Source organism: Amblyomma mixtum, chromosome 1 (assembly GCF_055824585.1).
Source record: "Amblyomma mixtum isolate Tamu chromosome 1, ASM5582458v1, whole genome shotgun sequence".
Taxonomy (NCBI): domain Eukaryota; kingdom Metazoa; phylum Arthropoda; class Arachnida; order Ixodida; family Ixodidae; genus Amblyomma; species Amblyomma mixtum.
Window position 1 is genome coordinate 79141061 of NC_143012.1, and position 19500 is coordinate 79160560.

The 19500-nt window shown below is 46.8% G+C and overlaps 1 protein-coding gene across 1 annotated transcript in view; it reads right to left on the bottom strand.

Moving 5' to 3' along the window:
- Nucleotides 1–19500, bottom strand: part of RhoGAP100F (Rho GTPase activating protein at 100F) — a 104353-nt gene extending 84853 nt beyond the window's left edge. Inside the window, exon 1 of the mRNA XM_089552835.1 lies at nucleotides 19365–19500. The gene's annotated coding sequence lies outside the window, so the exon portion shown is untranslated. The remainder of the gene's footprint in view (nucleotides 1–19364) is intronic.

Sequence of the window (19500 nt, forward strand, 5' to 3'; positions counted from 1 at the left end):
CTCTCGCAACCGGCCCAACGGTCGACACGAGAGAGAGATCACAGCACTGCCGCGGGGACATTCTCCTGCAGCGGCGTGCTAGCGGTGCGCATTACTCGGGTCGCTTCGTGCGCGCAGCGGAGCCTTGCTCCTCGCGCGCCCCCGGGACGGGGTGACGATTGAGTGTGTGTGTACTGCTGAAGGACGACGTGAATAAACGTCTCCTTTGTGAACTTGGAGGCCTATTTCTTTGCGGCGAATCGCTCTCCTCCCAGCGGAGGTTGAGTGCGCCGCATCGGTGTCCCAGTGGTGTGTGGTGACGGCTGATCGGGGCCCTTGGCTCGCGCGAAGCTCGAACCCGCGGTGGGTGGTGGCCTGTGTCCACTTAGAAACCCACAAGCTGGTTGTAGTAGTGTGTTGTTGACCTTGTAGACTTGAACGTGTTCGTATGCTTGTGCTGACAGCACCCACCTTACGGGATGCATTTTGGGCATTAGTATACATGGCTGCCTATGGAAGTGATCGTATCAGTGTCCCCATGGCTTCATTCCAACGATAAAGTTTTGGCGAAGCCAGCTGCGCCAACAGTGCAGCTTAAATAAATTGAAGCTTAAAAGAATCCGTGTGGCCAGCATCATTTCAACCCTTTCAAATACAGTATGGTGTATCAAATGCAATAAAACTACATAAACCACGGCCATACTTCATAACGTAGATAATAATATTATCCCCTTATTAGTATTAGAAGTATTGACGATACAGTATCGAGCATCTGTATCTGAAATCAAATTTGATTCGGTATCTTGCATCAGTATCGGAAATACAATTCCTGAGGGTATCTGGTACAGTCATCCTGAGATGCCTGATATAGTTTTCAACTTGAACACTCGCAGACAGTTACGTGATGCTATTGCCGAACTTGAACAGCTCTAGTGCATATGTTTTAATGTACACAAAACAAAGGATTGCTTTGGTAACAGAGGTTGTTGCTGCTGCCGGACGGCGCCCTACAAGCCCAATTGAGGCTTTGGCGCGTCCGCGTCTTGTATTGTTTCTTTGGTGTGAATAAAGTATTTATTATTATTATTATTATAAAATGCTTTTTTCGAGTATCGTGCCCAGCCTTGTGTTTTACGACCCGAATCTGTACGTGGGTTGTCTTATCTCCGACCACTGACTGACTGACTGATTGATTGATTGATTTATTTATTTATTTATTTATTTATTTATTATTGACTGACTGATTGATTGAATGATTTATTTATTTATTCATTCATTCATTGATTGGTTGGTTGATTGATTGATTGATTGATTGATTGATTGATTGATTGATTGATTGATTGATTGATTGATTTCCTTATGTTGCCCATGAGCCAGTGTGTTTGGCTAAGCACAGCATAATTACGCCAACCGTAACTACAGAGCCTTCTCAGGTGAAAATATTGACATAAATGACGTCCCAGCACTGCCATCCTTGAAGTTCTCTCAATAAAAGAACACAGATATCGTCATGTCTGTATTTGCATGTGCTCTAGAGAGGTCTCTAGTGGCATATAAACGTATACCACACATATAAGCCTTGGCTGCGACCTTACACAAGGACAACAATGAACTGTTAGCGGTAGAACGTGTGAATTATTTGGTGATTATATAGCTGCCATTGTCCATGTAGCAACACAGAGAGCCTCTGAAACAAGAATCCCATTCTGTCGGGATAATTCGATAGCGTTCCACCGCTCGCTTCACACCTTACAGATTAGTATGGACGTATCGCGCACCTTAGTGCGGTAAAAACAACGAGGCATGTGGCACAAGCTATCTGTCTTCATAATTCGAAAAAAAAAACAATAAAGAAACTCTCCAGACTCGACAGAACGTGAGCACGTCCGATCTTTCGAACACCGAACAATGGATCTGATGAGCCCCCCCCCCCCCCCCCCCCCCCCCCCAAAAAAAAAAAGAAAAAACTGACGAGTCTAGCGAAACACCCGCCCAGCTCGGAAAGTTGCAGTCGTCACGCTAAAGCGATTACAGAGGCGCGCCGCTGCGGAGGGCAAAACAAATTTTGGGTGCCCGCCTTTTTCTCTTCATCTTTCTTCTCTCTCCTTCTCTCTCTCTTCGCCAGGAGAAAGACAGAGTGAATAGCTGCGTGAGCGTAAGCCTCTCGAGCTACTTAGAAGCCCGCGAGTGTTTGCGCAGAAATAGAAAGAAGAATAAAAAAGAAAAGCGGAGAGGTGTTCGCGGCCACCCGAGCGTGTGCTTGAGTGTTTGCTTTCGTTTACTCGGTCCCGGTGTGTTGCCAGAAGGCCTCCTTCTTCGTGTATCGCTGTTCGCGACCGATAGTTTGTTCTCGCCGTCCGCAGCTGCCCCCCCCCCCCCCCCACCTCTCCCCGATTGATTTAATAAAGGCTTACGACGAGACCCGACCGCGCAAAGCAGTTCTCAGTGCGCGAACTGCAAACTCTCCTTCGCAAATATCTGTGAACAGCGGTATTAAACGAATTTATGTTACAGATCACAGTAATGCCGACGCCGTACAGCCCTGAAAGAAGGTGGTCGTGAGATCGTGGATGTAAGGGGATCCTGAAATGATTTCGACGGGCCTATTTTAGGGCAACAGATCTGTAGAGGTGATATTTGTGGGTATTCGAGTCAAATTTGAAAGCTCTGCTTGCACCCTATTACTTAGAAATAATTTTTTTAAATCGCTGTCGCAGCAGCTCGCTACCGATTAGGGCGACACACCTCACCGCGCGTAACCCCCACCCCGATGACGTCAGTGGAGAGACGGGGCGAGCTTGAAGGCTGGCTCTTCTGACGTTGTCTATGTCTAAATCGCGGCTATTTACAATATTTTCACATAATATACAACAGCACAAAAGCTTCTGCACTACAACAAAGCAACTGTGAACGAGTGGCATTTGTCAAAATTTATACCCCATGCATGTGAACCTGCGAGCGGCCGCAGAGTTTTAAAAAAAGCACTTTTTTTTTCGCAACTGTTTATGATCATTTTAGAACAATGCAAAGAGTGAAAAGGTAGGCTGACTTGAAAATGAGTGTTGACTTGTGTGAACTGTGCCTACATTTAAAACGAGTGTCATACGTTGTGCGATGGCGAAGAAGAGTGACTTTTTTCTGCAATAACTTCCGCTTCCTGTTATAAAGCATCAATCTTTTCGAGAATAAACAACAGAAAACGCAAACGCATCAGAAAATTCCTGAATAATTACTGAAACACAAAAATAAGGGTCACTGTGTGAAATTCAACGCGGAACAGTCGGGCGAGGAAAAAGACCACTATTAAAATATGGTCGCGGCAATGCATGAAACTTCTGTGAGTTCCTCTATAAGCTGAACATTACTTAAAATCCTCTGTTCGCATCCGTGACTGCAAAATCGTCAGAGGGAGGTGGGAGTATGCAGCACTAAGAAAATTTCGGGGGGTGTTCTGACACCGAAACCCCCCCCCCCTCCCCCCTCCCCCTGGCTACACCCCTGGCCACAAACCATTGTCAACCCTAAGGCGCTGCATGACAAGGCCGAAAGACCACGTGCCAAAGGAACCAGCACCAGGCATCGTCTACACGGTCTCCTACGCTGAATGCTAGACCAGTTAAACGAGGAGTTTTCTACAATGGCTTCGATAACGTAGGAACGATGTCCGCAACTTCGACTATCTACTTTTTAGACGTGTCTACTTCGGTCCGCGCCGATTGGCTGGAGCGTGCGGCTTCTGCGGCTCCAGCCTATTGACGCGAACTGAGGCAGAGACGTCTAAAAAGACATCTCTAGAATACCACCCCAGATTTATTCGGAGATATTTCAGAGACGCCTTTGTTCTACAGTGAACGTAGTTAAGCTGATTATTATTATGAATGTTACTGTTATGATGATGATGATGATCATGACATCAATGGCAATAATGATAATACTGCAACGACGCCGCTCTCTTTGCAGGAAATCCCTCACTCCCCAGCAAAGCACGCGAGTCGGGACAGATCGCTGCCACGACAGTTCTCCGCTAATGCGGCAGGGAGGCGTGCTTCTCTATCCCCCATGCGCGATGGGCAGAACGTGCGCGATGCGCGGACACGTCTGGCATTGCATTGCGTTCTGCCTGCATCCTGGCTACAGCGGCCGCGTTGTAATTGCAAAACGCACTCGTGGAGTCCGGCCACATTGCGCTCTGCGCCTGCATGCAGTGGAGCGTCACGCCGAGTTCAGCGCCAAGTGAATGCGACACTGCGTCCCATTGATTCCTGACGCACCAGCGTGGGGCACTGCGCCATGCGGCGTTAATACGAGGCGTCCGGTCATGCTTAGGCGTATTAAATTTGGAAGAAAAGAGCGAGAAAAGAATACCACAGGTATGCCTTTGCCCTGCAGTGGGCGTAGTCAGGCTGATGATGATGATGATGTATTCAGTCCTCACCTGGATAGCCACACACGTCCAAGCTCATCTGGATGGCAACAAGGATCCCCAGCGTCTTTAAAAGTGGACGCCGCATGCATATCACGTATAGTGTACGCTGTGTACCGGGCTTGGCATATTTATCGTTGCAACTTTAAAAATTTTCACACCTCAGCCACTGGCGCGCTTGCGGTGAAATTATGCCGGGAGCTTGCATATTGCGGTGTCTTTTTTTTTTTGTACTAAGTTTGACAACGTCACTTCTCTGGTTCGGTCGTGCATGATGCAAGCTCGCAGTCGTCTGCGCAACTGCAGACACATTTCCATCGGTGGAAACCCGGCGTTGGCGGGTTTCGGCCGCTCTATCCCGACGCAGACGATTCAGAGCTTGCATCACGCGTGGCAAAACCATCTAAGTATCGTTGTGAAACTTGCTACGAGACGAAAGTTACCGCAATATGCAATCGCCGAGCGCAGTTTTACCGCAAACAAGACAGCGGTTCAGGCGGGGAAATTTTTTTTAGAAGTATCTACGATAAATAATCACCGCACAGTACATGACATGTACACTCTAAATACAAGGGAGTGAAAAGGTAGCAAACTGTCATCTAGCACACTCCCTTTGATGAAAGGAAGGGCGCTAGAGGACAGTTCACACCATTTGTATTCCTGTATATGCGTATTTTTGTTTAGAGTGTAGTTGGGAGAATTGGTTGATTCCTTCTATCCAAGTGGGAAGCTAGGAAGCAAAGAAGGAAGTGGCAGCAACAAAAATTGGTTATCACAAGGTTCTCTTCACATGGCTACGTCGTAGCATTTCGCAATTAAATTTCTACCTTCACAGGAATGGTCTGGCGGTGTTCCCTCTGCATTCCTACTGTGCTGAATCCGAAGCTATTGTCTATTCTACTGTTCTGCGATGGAAAAACTGCGCGAAAAAGACACGAACGGCGAAGGGGCAAAGACGCACACAAGCACAAAAGCATTTGTGTGCGTCTATGCCTCTTCGCCGTTCGTGTCTCGTTCGCGCAGTTTTTTCTTCGCATCTATAATTAACCAACTCGATGGGCACTGTACCTCCCTTAGACGTCCTGCAGTCATCCGCAGAACGTCCAAGGGAGTTTTAATGAACTTTGGGAACGAGCCCTAATGAACCAACTAAAACTAACTAGTTCGTTGAACTCCTTAAATTAAGTGTGGTCCAGAGCGCCGAGACATTCTGATTCCGGCAACCGCCGAGTTCAGCTTGTTTTGGGAGGAACTAGTTCACCCAAAGAATAGTTTCAGCTATTTTCTTGATTGCCTGCTTTGTTCGCACTCTACGACTCCCGCCCCACCTGTCGGCCAAGACACGTGACAATAGCAAATAACCTACTGGGTAAGCGGGAGGCATCCTCTAAGCATGCACCCTAAAGACATAGTAAACACGCTACAGGACTAAGCGAACTCTTCTGGTGCGAAGCACAAAAACATCGGCATCAGCACCCGCACCGCAACCGCGAGCATGGAAGCGCCTCAATGCATAGATGGCGTGGTTGCAGAATAGCGATGCCGTGCTGTCAAAACAAATAGGAAAACAAAAACAATAAAAAACAAGTTTTTTTCGATGGCCTTTCGCCCTCGTCGTCGTATAGAGTGTTCCTTTCCCTGGATACCCTCTCGCGTACGCAAATAGCGTGTGGGTCGTTTTCTCAGGCGGCAGAAAGTCCCTGCTCTTCATTAAAGGGCCTTCTCTACTCTCTCTCTCTCCCATTTCGTGCGGAGAAGGAGGGAAAGGGGATGTATTGAGGTACAGGCAGCCAAGCCCGGCCGGCACGTATACACTACAGCTGGGTTAGGCGTGGGTTTTTCCCCTTGCGTGGGCGCCGTCGGCTTCGCGTTGTCCTGACCGTTAGGCTGTGTGGAGCTATACGGGCGTTGCTGCGCCTGTGTATGAAGGCTTGGCACTGCTCGCTTGTGCAATGTTTGTTTATTATTTTTTTTTTGCAGTTTAGGGGTGACAAAGCTGCCTCTATAGTCTCGGTTCGGTTGCACTTGAATTCAGCGAGCTGCTATTAAATCTTCCCTGGTGCGCAGTTACGCCATTGGTATGGTTATCTCAAAACTTGCTCGTGTACGATGTTCATCATCTTGTACCTTCCACGGCACGAGTGTCATGTAAACTTGTGACGTGGTGGTCCTTCTGTACAGTGCAGGGGCTGATGAATACCGAACACGTATGCACATTTCGGTGTGCGAAAACGTCACATGCTAACAAAACACTGAACATCTGCTCTGCGCTTGTTCTCGCTTCTAGGTTCAGTGCCTCACACTAAGCTCTGCGTTTAGTCGGCTAGAACCCCAAAACGTCCTTCACAATGACGATCTTGGGACCTTTGCCTTGTGAACCAATGCCGCAGAAAGCCGCACGACTTCGGCTGTAGCACCTGAAATGTGCAGCGCTAAGGGAGCGTTATGAAATCGGCGCCCTCGCAGTGTATGCACCGGTTAATTTTCATGCTATGTCTGAGAACCAATTCTCTGCAATCTCCCTTTTGCTTATTTCGTTTGTATGTGTCCCTCTTTCCGTTTTTCTATGTATAAGGTACCGTACCTGAATCCATGTAACCTCCCTGCCTATCCTTTATGCGTTCTCTCTCTCTTTCTTTCTCTCTCTCCCGTGATATGAGTGGTCTTGTTTCAACCAAAACCTTTAATTACAATCGTTTGGATTGGGCGAAACGCAAAAGGCGCCCCTGTGCTGTGCGATGTCAGTGCACGTGAAAGGCCCCCAGGCGGTCGAACTTATTCTGGAGCCCTCCACTGCGGCACATTTTTTTCTTTCCCTCCCACCTTCCTTCCTTTCATTACGGTGAGGGTTCGTTCCAGCCGCGGCATCCAAATTTCGATGGAGACGAAATTCTAAAGGCCCGTGCACTGTACGATGTCAGTGCACGTTAAAGAACCCCAGGTGGTCGAAATTTCCGGAGCTCTTCACTACGGCTTCTCTCATAGCTTGAGTCGCTTTGGGAGGTTAAACCCTAATCAAACAAACCAAACACAGGTTAATGACATCCTAGTCGAAATCAAGAGGAAGAAATTGGCTTGGGCAGAGCATGTAGTACGAAGGCAAGATAACCGCTGGTCCCTAAAGGTAACAGAGTAGATTCCAAGAGAAGGCAAGCATATCAGGGGCCGGCAGAAAGTTAGATGGGGCAGATGAGATTAAGAAGTTTGCGGGGATAATGTGGCTGCAGCTGGCGAAGGGCAGGGTTAATCGGGGAGACACGGAGGACAAAGGCCGTCTGCTGCTGATCCTCAGTGAGCCCTGTCCCGCCCACCACGGCTGACTTCTGACGCGGCTGAAGATGTCGCGTTGTGGCATGTGTGCATAGAACCTTTTCAAATTTTCCCTTATGGGTGCAGCCGTAATTTCATTGGTTTGTGGCAGCAGCGTTTCAGTTGGCGGATTTCGCATGTACAGCTTACTGCGCATGTCCAGAATGCGCATGCGCTGAATCAAGTTGTAGGCAGTAGAAAGCTGTTTGCCAAATATAGTCTCCCCAGGCGGCCCTCAGCCGTTCCTTCTGATTTTCCCTTCGGTAAACAGTAGGGGCACTAGTTCTCGGCCAGAAGCGTAGGGCTCAGGGTAAAAGAACTGTAGCGTGCTCTCTAAGGAACACTTAGGACAAGGTTAAGTTGGCTTGTATCGATTTATTACCGTGCTCTACTGACAAAGAGGCAACTATAACTGAAAACTGACCTTTTATAAGCTCGAAAAAAGCCAAACATTAAATACAAGTATCGCGGACACTGGCAAGTTTCACAAACTACAATGACGTCCAGCACTTTTTTTTCCCCGACCTCTGAGGCTACTCCACACAGCCATTAACTTTAATTGGCGGTCACGGAGTCCGTACTCTCTCGAAGTCACCGTGGAGCCAAGGGTTTGAATCTGAGTAAGGGGGAAAGGTAATTCGTTTTCAACTCCAAATTTATCAGCAAGGACATTTCATTATCCGCGATCGAACGAAAGCAAGCAGAGCGACGAAAAACCGATCAATCAAATTTGAATAAAATAATAACTCAAGATTTGTTCGCAGTGTCCTTTTCGCAGCATTGCGGACTATCCTAGGCGTTACAGCGCGGGCCGTGATGTAATAGGGCCAACTTCTGCACTTTTGATGACCTTGGACTAGACTTATTTACCAGATCTCAAGGAGCCTTACAGTAACCCTATTGGCGACGGGGCGACTGCGAGTGCAACGTAGTTACCCCCTTTGAAGTGAACGTACCTTTTCCGACTGCAATTACATTCCCCCTCATTGGGAAAGTATAGTTCCCCACTGCAGACCCCGTTCCCCACAGCCCAACACAGCGAAGAGACGCTACAAAAGTTTATCCCTGTTTCGATGAAGGCCGTTGCTTTGCAGAAGACGCTAGTAAAGTAACTAAGGCGGTAAAAAAGACGAATTAACCGCGGGAACATCGTTGCCAGTGCGCAGGTTCTTCCCAATTTATGACCGGCATGGCGATAGAGGCGCCACGCGTAGCGACAAGCCGCAACTTCTGTGTGCGTTATACAGGGTTACACGCCAAAACACGCGCTCATATAGACAGGAGAAAGTGCACACACACACAAACACACATAGGCAGAGACCGAATCCTCCGATCACGTTCATAGGGCCCCAAAGCACGTACGGCCGAGAGAGCGTGGCGCTGGCATCGCAATGATCGAGTTAATGCGTAGCAGACGACCACCACCGGAACGCTCGCCGAAGCGGGCGACAGCGCTGCGCGCGGCAGTAACCATAAATAAAAATGAAACTGACGGCGACCGAGACTGGGGGAACGAGTGCGGGTCGTAGGGAGGGAAGGGGTATAAATTTCGCGAACAGAAATAAAAATAATAAAATGACGTAATCGGTGGAGTGAGGAGAGGGCAGGTCACGCGAGCGCGGACCGCTCTTGCAGACGACACAGCGCCTCTGTAGCAGACGAAAGCAAGGAAAGAGAAAAACGTATGAAGACTTCGAGAGGGAGAGATGGGAACGACTTGTAATGAAGAAACGATATGAATTCGCTGAAAGTACGCAGGCCGGAGATAACTTCGGAGTGCAGTTAAAAAGAAAAGACTCCTGACCTGTAACCCATTTAACCTCAACCCCGAGAGGAACAGAAAAAAAAAAAGACCTCACCCTTCTTGCCCTCCTATAATTGCCGCTTTTGTCTCACGCTTTCAAACGACTTTTCGAGAGGAAAAAATCTAAGAGAACCGGAATTAAATAGGAAGGAAGTAGTGCGTTCGCGTACGGAGAACATGGAGAAAAGAGTTATTAAACCATAGAAAATGAAAAACTCCCCAGAGGACCCCCGTTACCTGAGCCGGCCAAAATTTGGAAGGCTGCAAACTATCACGTCACCTGTGAATGAACTATACTGAGTTTGCTCTATCCTGATGTCTAACAGCAAAGTATCGAAGTTTCATTTCTCACAAGCGGAGGCTTTGTGTGCTGGATCCCCAAAACATGAAGCAGCACGCAAAAGAGAAAACTAAAGGTCTGTAGCGAATGCTTTTATCAGAGAACTCTGGATAAAACAAAACTATACGAGGAGCTAAACCTGTCCGCAAGTAATATCAATACGAAAACGTATTTCAGTCATACCACGGCGAAAACATTAACACAAACGAATGATTTCATTACTAGCTTAAAATAAACGATACACAAGTGGCATTCGCGAAGACAGCTATAAATTAGCTGCAATGTGAAATTATGTTTAAACAAAGGAATGTTCAAAGGTGTTCGTTATGACATATATGACGCAAGCTAACAGTCACTGCAACTGAGGAACATAGGGAATGTCTTCTTTATCTAGTTTTTATCAAAGGGGGACTAATAAAAGCAGAAGAAAATACGACCACATGGCGCAGTCGTCGGTTCGGATCTAACCGGTGGCACGTGGTTGTTTTTCTTCTGCTTTTACTAATCCCTCAGTGATAAAAACTACAAAAAAAGACATCCCCTATGTTTCTTGGTTCCAGCGACTGTTAGCTTGCGTCATATATTGTGTTTAAACAAACCAGTTAGTATGCTATAATACATGATTGGCAGGAAAGGAAAGAAGCGTAGAAGTTGAAGGTTCGGTTTAAAAGGTTTTTAGCTGCCAAACCTGTAAACTATCTATGAGGCAGTGGAAGGCTCCGGATCAATTTAGACTACCTAGGTATCTTAATCGCTCCGAGAAATCTCAGTAGATACCGCGGAATATTCGAATTTCGCCTCCATCAAAATGCGGCCACTGCGATCGGGACCGAACCAGCGCCAAACTCCTGCCCAACAGCCCAAAATGGAAAGTGATTCAAGGTACCTCTGATCTATTCGTCAAGCTGTTATCAATAATTCGGTGCAAGTGAAAGCCTGTCCTCTTCGATTACTTCATCCGCAAAAAAAAAGAAAAAAAAGTTATCGAGCTGAAAATGTTTTCCGTTCATATTTCGCAGCTACGCGCTCGACAGTTTTCAGACAGCTAAAATGGATCGACAGCAACCGCCACAAAAGAGGGGAGGGGGGGGGGGGGGTAAGAAGAGAGGGAGAAGCACTCAGGTGTTACGCCTCGGGTCAAAAGCTGCAAGTTTATCGCTGACCAAGTTCGCGTGAGAGCGAAGAAAGACAGTGTGTGTATGTGCGTAGCGTTAACCTATGCGGAAACTTCAGTGACTGATAGTTTGTACGAGACTGTGGCCGGGAGCGCAGTCGCCGCTTCTGCGACCAGCTCAGGGCAGTGAGAAATCGAACATATATGTCAATATTTAAAACCCCGCTCACTATACGGCATTCTCACCGGCGCCAGGGGGTGGCCTTTCATTTTTCTTTTCGTTTTTTTTTTTTTTTTTGCAATTATCCTCTTGGCATGTGCGTACGACGCAGTCGAACCTCCCTGTTTGACCTCTGAGGTGTTTCTAAACAATACCGCTTTGAGAAGTTCTGCAAACAACCTTCACGGTTCGGATGCTCTGCAAGCAGTTCAATTATAAGTCAGAGCACACAAACCCCTTTTTTTTTCTGCTGGACAGTCGCATAGCACTCTAAAGTGGACTCCTCCTAACCTGTATAAATGTCCGCGAGCTTTTTTATTCATTTCAGCCAGCATAACGCGATTCCCTTTGAAATATTATTTTTTTAATTTCAAATTTGTTCTTACAGCTGTGCATGATATGTGATTGATTGATTGATTGATTGATTGATTGATTGATTGATTGATTGATTGATTGATTGATTGATTGATTGATTGATTGATTGATTGATTGATTGGTTTATTTATTGATTGATTTAGCGTGCCAGAGAAACATCGTAACATAACGTTGTGGTCTTTGAGGCACGAAGCAGTCGAGGGCTCCGAATTCTGACCAGCAGATCAGAATCTTGGTTCAAAGGAGTTTGGTTTGCATCTCGCCTCCATCGAAATGGCGCCGCTGCTGGCTGGATCAAACCCGCGACCTTCAGCTTCAGCAGCCGAACGTCGAGCAATATGTACTAATTTTACTAAACGATGAGAGAAATTGGGCCGGTTTAAGCGAGCCGATTAGCTTTGAGCGGACTTGAAGACAGGGAACGTTGAAGTGCAAACGCCTTAGTATATTTTTTTTCTATATTTGCTTTTGTAAGACGATATGTGAAGAGGGCGGATGTCCCGACATGTCCCGCGAATCGGCGCTCCTATTCATGTTAGAAGGTGCGCACGGCGTGTCATGCCTGGATGTCATGAAAAAAAAATATTTCTGGTGAAAAACCCACCAGCAAATTGTCACCCGGAATTTGTTTCCTACAGTTTTGGATCTACGAACGTCTCACTTGAAGAAATATGTGAAGCAGGCAATTTTCAAAAGCCTTCGTGCGAAACCCACCACATAGTTAATGAAGGTTCCTTGCAAAACACTGCTGCTATAAAATCAAAGACAACTGCACAGGGTGTCTTCGAGAAACGCTTGTCTCGCGTTGCTGTTAAACCAGTCTCAAGTTCAGGCGGTGCAACAAACCACCGAGCGTTCTCCTCGGAAATAGAGAATATCCCCATCCGCTTCTGTTTTGCACTGTAAGCATTCGTTTAACTCACACAAAACTAATCTAGTTTGCGTAAAGTGTGTGGGATTCGATTCCCAGTGCCGCCGGGTGCCCAGCGGTATTTAATTGGGTAAATGGTTCCCCTGGTCTGGTGCTTGGCTTTCTCTGAGGTGAAATGCTTGGAAAAATTGATATCTGATGCCGCCTCGTGCGTACTAGGACCACATTAGACACGGCTCTAATTTACCATTAAATGTGCATGGAGGACAACTATTACATACATTTTTTGCCCTTCAAAAAAAACATCTAAGGCTCTTTCTGGGTACGTCAATGTTCGCCCGGCAGCAATAGAGGCATTCATTGATCAGAAAATTGGATTTAATGATTTTCACTCCACTCAATTGAAGCTCAAGACGTCTACACCAAAAAGGGCTCCACGGTCACCGTTTTGAAGTGAATGGTGGAGTATCATAGCATCCGAGATCCGTAACCATAAAACTCTGCATCGCATGTTACTTGTGAAATCGGCCGGTGGTGGCGATATGTGTATTTCATTTTTTGGCCATTTCCGGTTTATAAAAACCCCGTTTTCAGTGTAACTAGCGTAATTGTTACAATGTGGTAGTCTGTCAATACAAGCCAACTTCAATTCGTCTCTTTTGTTCCTCTAAAATCAAATCATAATCATCATCAAACCAGTTTCCACGTAAGCACCAATGACGTGACCCTTCTTCTGACGCCTAGGGTCAGGAGACAACTCGGATCCCTTTCTGGTAGAAACCGTTGCGACCGCTTACCTCGGAGCTCTGAACCCAGCCTACTGTATGGCTAAGGTGTCCCGATACAGGAGTACACTCGCTTGAGAGATACAACAAACTACGAAACAGAAGGTCGACTGCAGGGCGGGTCATTGAAATGCTCGATTAGAGTTGTCCCTTGTAGCCTGCAGTTCGACCTGTCCCACTACACGGAACTCTGTTAGAACGCAAAAATCGGACAAGGCATTCTTTAGCGGAGAGTGTTGAGGTAATGCACAGGTAATGCACAGCTATAGGAGACAATAAGCAGACATCATGGGAGAGTGAATCTTGATGTTTTTTTTTTCTTTCTTTAAGGATCAGCGAGCACCGTTTGTGTCAGATGGCCATGCTATTCTTCAATCCACAGCACCAGGAAGGCGTGTTTCTTACGAAAATTTCTTCAGACAATGTATAGACTGTCCATAGACTGTCTGTGCCTTGTCCTCGTTTTTTCTGCGCAATTTTTTCAGTGTCCATAGAATTTTGTCGGTAAGTCTGTGGGCTGTTCGTAGACAAATCCTAGAGAACAGTCTATAAGCTATACAAATGCTATAGATAATCTATAGATTTATGACCATTCACTTTTAGTAGACTTTTGTCTAGAAACAGTCTATAGTGAGTCTATAGACTGTGAACAGACTGTAGGAAATATATTTAGGATGGCAAAAGAATCTATAAGAAGTCAATAGACTGTCTATACACCACTTTTCCATGTGCTGGCACTTACTAAATCTACAAAGCTCCATCCACAAACACGATTCAGAACTATTAAGACCTTTCTAGACAGCTGTAACTTGTGTTCGAGATATCCACAATAATCTTTCAAAGCGTCTTGTAGCTCAGAAAAGTGCGAGCATTTGCTAAAATGTAGAAGTTGGCTAGAAAATGTTACAAAACGTCTAGAAATGTCTAGCACATCTTGTCAGGACGTCTTATAAACATTCAGTAACTGCTTCAGAAGTCGGATGAGGCGTCTACAAGACGGCTTGTTCATCTCGGCAAGACACCTTACAGCTGTCCAGTAGACGGACTGGTGTTTATTTTTTTTTTTTCATAGACGTGCGCTGCTTATACCGATAAATACGGAGTTAAAGACAACACGAACGGTTGAGCGATTAATGTCGTCCTAAAGCCATGAGAAACATCGTACAATAAACTAACGACACACACAATCAGAGATCCTTGAAATATTGGACCCCATACGACCGACTACGAACGCAGTCGTCTTCGTCTATAGCACTCCGAGCATGTCCGAGAAAGAAAATCTACAAAAAGAAAAAGAAACGGACCATTCTTCTGCAGGCCGTAATAATAAGCGAGCCTTTGAAGGTCAGCCTTCAAAACTGAGCCTCAACGCTCGCATATAGCGGGGGTCTCGCGATCCTGAAGCCTAACAAGACGTCTACGATAATAATAGAAAGAAAGAGAGAGAGAAAACAAACAGGACGCGACGCGACGCGCCGTTTACGTCAGCGCTGCTCACACACACGCCGGTCTATAGCGTCGGCCGCCCACGCTCAATTTCCAGCGCAGAAATGAGCGGCGCCAGTTGCGAGATCCCCGCGCTCCCCGTCACGCCCACGCACCCTGAGTCGAGGTCGTTACACCATGTACACAGCGCCGGCACCGAGACCGGGATACCGACATATGGCAGCTCGGAAGACGCCCCCTCGCATACCTCTGAAGCGTTTTTCGCGTGCTCGTTTAAGTACTGACGTTAATGGATCCCTTTTTAAGCCTCGTCGTTTATTAACGTGAATTCTAATTTAGTACGACCAACTACAGGCGTGAATGAATGCATTCTTGGATTCATTATTTCTTTAGTAACCATTGATTTAAGAAGATAGACTGCCCACATGAATGTACGCCTTCATGGGTTTCAGTATTTTACGTAACTCTTAAATTTAGGACGATAAACTGCTGACGTAAATGAAATACCTCCGCAGGTTCGTCTTTTCATTCTTTAGCAAATCCCTAATTTATGAGCACGAACTACTGACGTGAATCCGTACCTTCTTGAGCTCGTTGTTATTTTGAGTAATTCTTAATTTAAGGCGATAAAATACTGACGTGAATGAATACATTCATGATCTGAGCATTTGTTACGTACCCCCATGGTTTATGGGGTTTAACGTCCCAAAGCGACTCAGGCTATGAGGGACGCCGTAGTGGAGGGCTTCGGATAATTTCGACCACATGGGGTTCTTTAACGTGCACTGACATCGCCCAGCACACCGGCCTCTAACATTTCGCCTCCATCGAAATGCGACAGCCGCGGTCGGGATCGAACCCGCGTCTTTCGGGTGAGCAGCCGAACGCTATAACCACTGAGCCAGCACGGCGGCTTTATGTAATATCCCGTCAGCAGCATTTTAAGGATGGAATAGGTGATGATGATGATGGGGAAATGGGTCCGAAATTATGCGGTACAGATGGCCATGACCGAGGGTGGACAGCTTATAGTTATGATCAAAGATAGTATACTCAGGCGTGGAGCGAGAATTCAACTAACCATTCCGAATTTCAACAAATACTATCGTAAAACAGACATGATTTCGGCAGGCCTCGCTCTGTTGATAAGGTGGCGGGGCGCACCAGGATTCTTCGAGATGTTTCACTTGAGAAGCGGCTGTTGTCTTCAGCTCAGACAGCCTGATTTCATTCGTAATCAGTTAACATTCGAATGAATACAGTGCTCTGTTTCGATGTTTAGGCGTATCGCATTGACGATAATGCATAGCTGATCATGTTGAAGATTACAATGAGAATGAATAAATGTATCAACGGGACAGAGTTCCTATGTTCAGGGAGTTGTCTCACCAAGATTAAAAAGGAGGGAGAGAGATAAAATATTAGAGAATAAAACGAAAACCTAATGAATTTACTTTCAGAACTCTGAGCACAATTGAAATTTCAGATAGAGCATTTCCTTCTGTTTTTTCCCGTTACGTAGTCTGAAGTAAAAGAAAAAGAAGAGGGTAAAAAATTATTTGATTAGGTTCTTAAATGTCGAAGCAGTTTCATCTGGTTTCTAGCTATTCATAGTGGCCGTGATCTTATTACTAAATATTTTTGCTTTTACAAAATTTGCCATTAAAGCGAAAAATGACAAGTACCATATCCCATGCGGGCGTCTGTCATCATCTGCTGGCTTCGTCACCCTTATGAAAGGCTTCCTTGGTTTTTGGGATTTTCTCTAAATTTGCCTCGCTAATGCTTAAAAGCACTCGCGTATTTCTTGGTCTCTCTCTCTCTCTCTCTCACTGTAAAAAGAAAAAAATACAAATATATTCCCCGAGTACACCCCTTAGGACAACGTGAAAATAAAATAGCTACTTATGTGCTGTGGGACGTTGGTCGTTTTGAGTAGAGCTTAGATGGAGTCGTTGCACTTATGTATCGCTGTTCAAAGTGATCGCGTAGTAATTATACAGTGTTTTCCACAACAACTGTGGATAACGTAACACAACATACGGTGATGATGTCGAAAATGGAAAGGAATAAGAAATGCAGTTTGTCTTGCTCGAGAGGCGGCAAGCCACACTTCTGGCCATTTCTATGCACAAAAATTGAAAGAGCGCCATTTACATTTACTGCACTCTAAAATGCAAAGAAAAATGGTAATCGCCATATATTGTGCACTTTGAAAGACGATTGCGAGTCCGCACAAAACCCACTTTGCGTTCGCACAATTCTAGAAAGTAAAACATGTTCGGTACATCATCAGCAAGCCAGACGGTCTGTAGTCGATCGAATTAGATTGCATCAGTATCCATACTGCCCAGTGGAAGAATAATATGTGTGCACTTAAAAACTAGCGGATGTTCGCAACGACTGTAATTTTGGTTGCGTTTTTTTCTTTATTTCTGAAAAAGCAAAATCTGAAGAATAAGCGAAGTAGTGTTTGTGTTAATTGTCCATGCCTTCATCATGCTTGTACCTGTATTTACCCCAGCTGTAGCCCCTCCTTATGTAATGCCCTCAGGCCCTTAAGGATGAAATAAATGAAATGAAATGAAACTGTGGATCTCGCCGCATGGCCGCTTGTCGCAAGCGATGCGTATATCACCGAGTGCTAGCATAGCACTAACGAAAAGAAAATCGCTTTGGGACGTTGGACCCTATAAACCAGACCAAACCTAACAATAAGACGAATGCGGCCTCACTTAGGAGCGCACTAATGTAGCCAAGGCTTCCTTCCATCTATCCGCAACCTAGTTCATATAGCAGCCGGCCAGTGCAAATATAGGCTGTTCTGCGCCAACTATCTTCATTTTTACTAATGTTAAGGTTTGGTTTGGGTTATGGGATTTAATCTCCCAAAGCGACTCAGGCTATGAGGGACGCCGTAGTGGAGGGCTCCGGAAATTTCGACCACCTGGGGTTCTTTAACGTGCACTGACATCGCACAGTACACGGACCTCTAGAATTTCGCCTCCATCGAAATTCGACCGCCGTGGCCAGGATCGAACCCGCGTCTTTCGGGTCAGCAGCCGAGCACCATAACCACTGAGCCACCGTGGCGGGTTTGCAGAAAGCCTTACGCTTGGCTCATTAATGCTCTATGAGAAAAGGTGAAATGAAACACGCTGGAGACATTTTCGTTTCGGGCGCGAAAATTTTGCGTGGGCCAAATAGCACCGCATAAATTCAAAGGCTTCGCGAAGGTAACGCGGACAACCTAAATTTCTGCTTCCGTTAGGTTCTATTTTTCTTTTTTTTTTTTTGGTAAGTATTAGAAGTTTCACGGCCTTGAACTGGCGACGAATCTCGTAGTTGCGCGTTTAAACACTCACCTCCGTCACGGGGAGTGAGGCGGCTCGTAGAGCGAAGACGCGTCGAAATTCCGCTTCGCGCATAGGCGATAATTGATTGCGGCGCGCCCTTCGTTGCCGGTTTAACGCTAATTGCTCTCGCTTGCGTCCTAATCAGCGCGTCGACGGCTTCGGTGAACGAGAAACGAAACAAAAAAAAAATAAGGCGAGAGAGACAATGAGCCTGTGAGAGGGGGACGGACAAACGCTTCTTATCACGAGGAAAAAACGAACCACGTATCAGTGAGGCCGTGTTCGACAAGCTCGTAAGGTCGGGTCGACATTATTCTTCCCTCCACGGCTTCCCGTCCCTATAGCCACCCTTTCCATCTCCCCATCATTTCCTCCCAATTTACGTTGTTTCTGTTTTGTTTCGTTTTTTTTTTTTACAGTGGGTGCTCGCTCAGCGCACAAAGACCCTCTCTCAGCGCATCTTCGCCGGATTCGGCCGAGGTCGAGAAACGTATAACTAATGCGACGTTGTCTGCGTAATTCTTTGCAGGTTCATTCCATTTCTTCTCTCTCTAAGATCTCCGGTTAGCTTCCGCTATAGACCGGTAAGTAGCACAGAAAACTACTCTTTCAACTCCGGTCCCGCTGAAACTAGGCAAAAAGAAAAAATCCATAGAAAAGATGGACCCGGAGAAGCTTGAACAAGTGGCCAGGATTCCGTCGTCGCAGAAAGGTGTGCAAGGTGTGTAAGAGGGAAAAAAAAACACTCGCGCGCTCCCCCGCGAAAAGGCTCCGTCCATCTTAGCTGCTCGGAGCACCGTTGCATCGCCGGTACGAGCGGAGGTGTATGCGCCGATTCATACCGGCGTGGCCGGGAAGGACTATTAGGTAGTGCTCGTGGCGAAGAGCCTTCGGTGAGCACGCCGAAGCTTCGCTTCGCCAAATGTGCGGGTTTTCCGGTGGCCCCCACACACACGTACAGCATGCAGTCAGGCCTTTCGGTAATCCATGCCTTTCCTAGCGAGCCAAAGGCACACACGCAAGCATGGGCAGAACCCGCCCCCCTCTCCCCGCCAAACCCTACGGGGCTGCACACTTCCAACAAGCTCGCTTCCCTCTCGCTACGCTGTGTGAACGTTCTTTTTTCTTTCTGCACTTTTTCTTTCCTCCTCCCCCTTTTCCATCTCCACTCGCTCCTTGCGTGCCGTCGCGGCGGCCGACGTCGAAACCGCGGCCGCGTCGAGGAGGGAGCCACGATATCCACTCTAATGGCTCGCCGGGAATACGGGGGAAACGAAAACCTTTTTTTCCCCGGGCTTCTGCGGTGCCCGGGAAGGCGTTCGGGAGAAGCAAGGAGACCCACCTGGTTCCCGGTTCGGCGTAGGCGCACTCCCAGCCCAGCCCCATCGCCCGGTGCGGCTCCAAGCGCCGAGAACGCGCAAAAAATCCGCCGGGGTCCAGAGCGTCTAGCGTCTCGACGCCATGGCTGCCGGGACGGC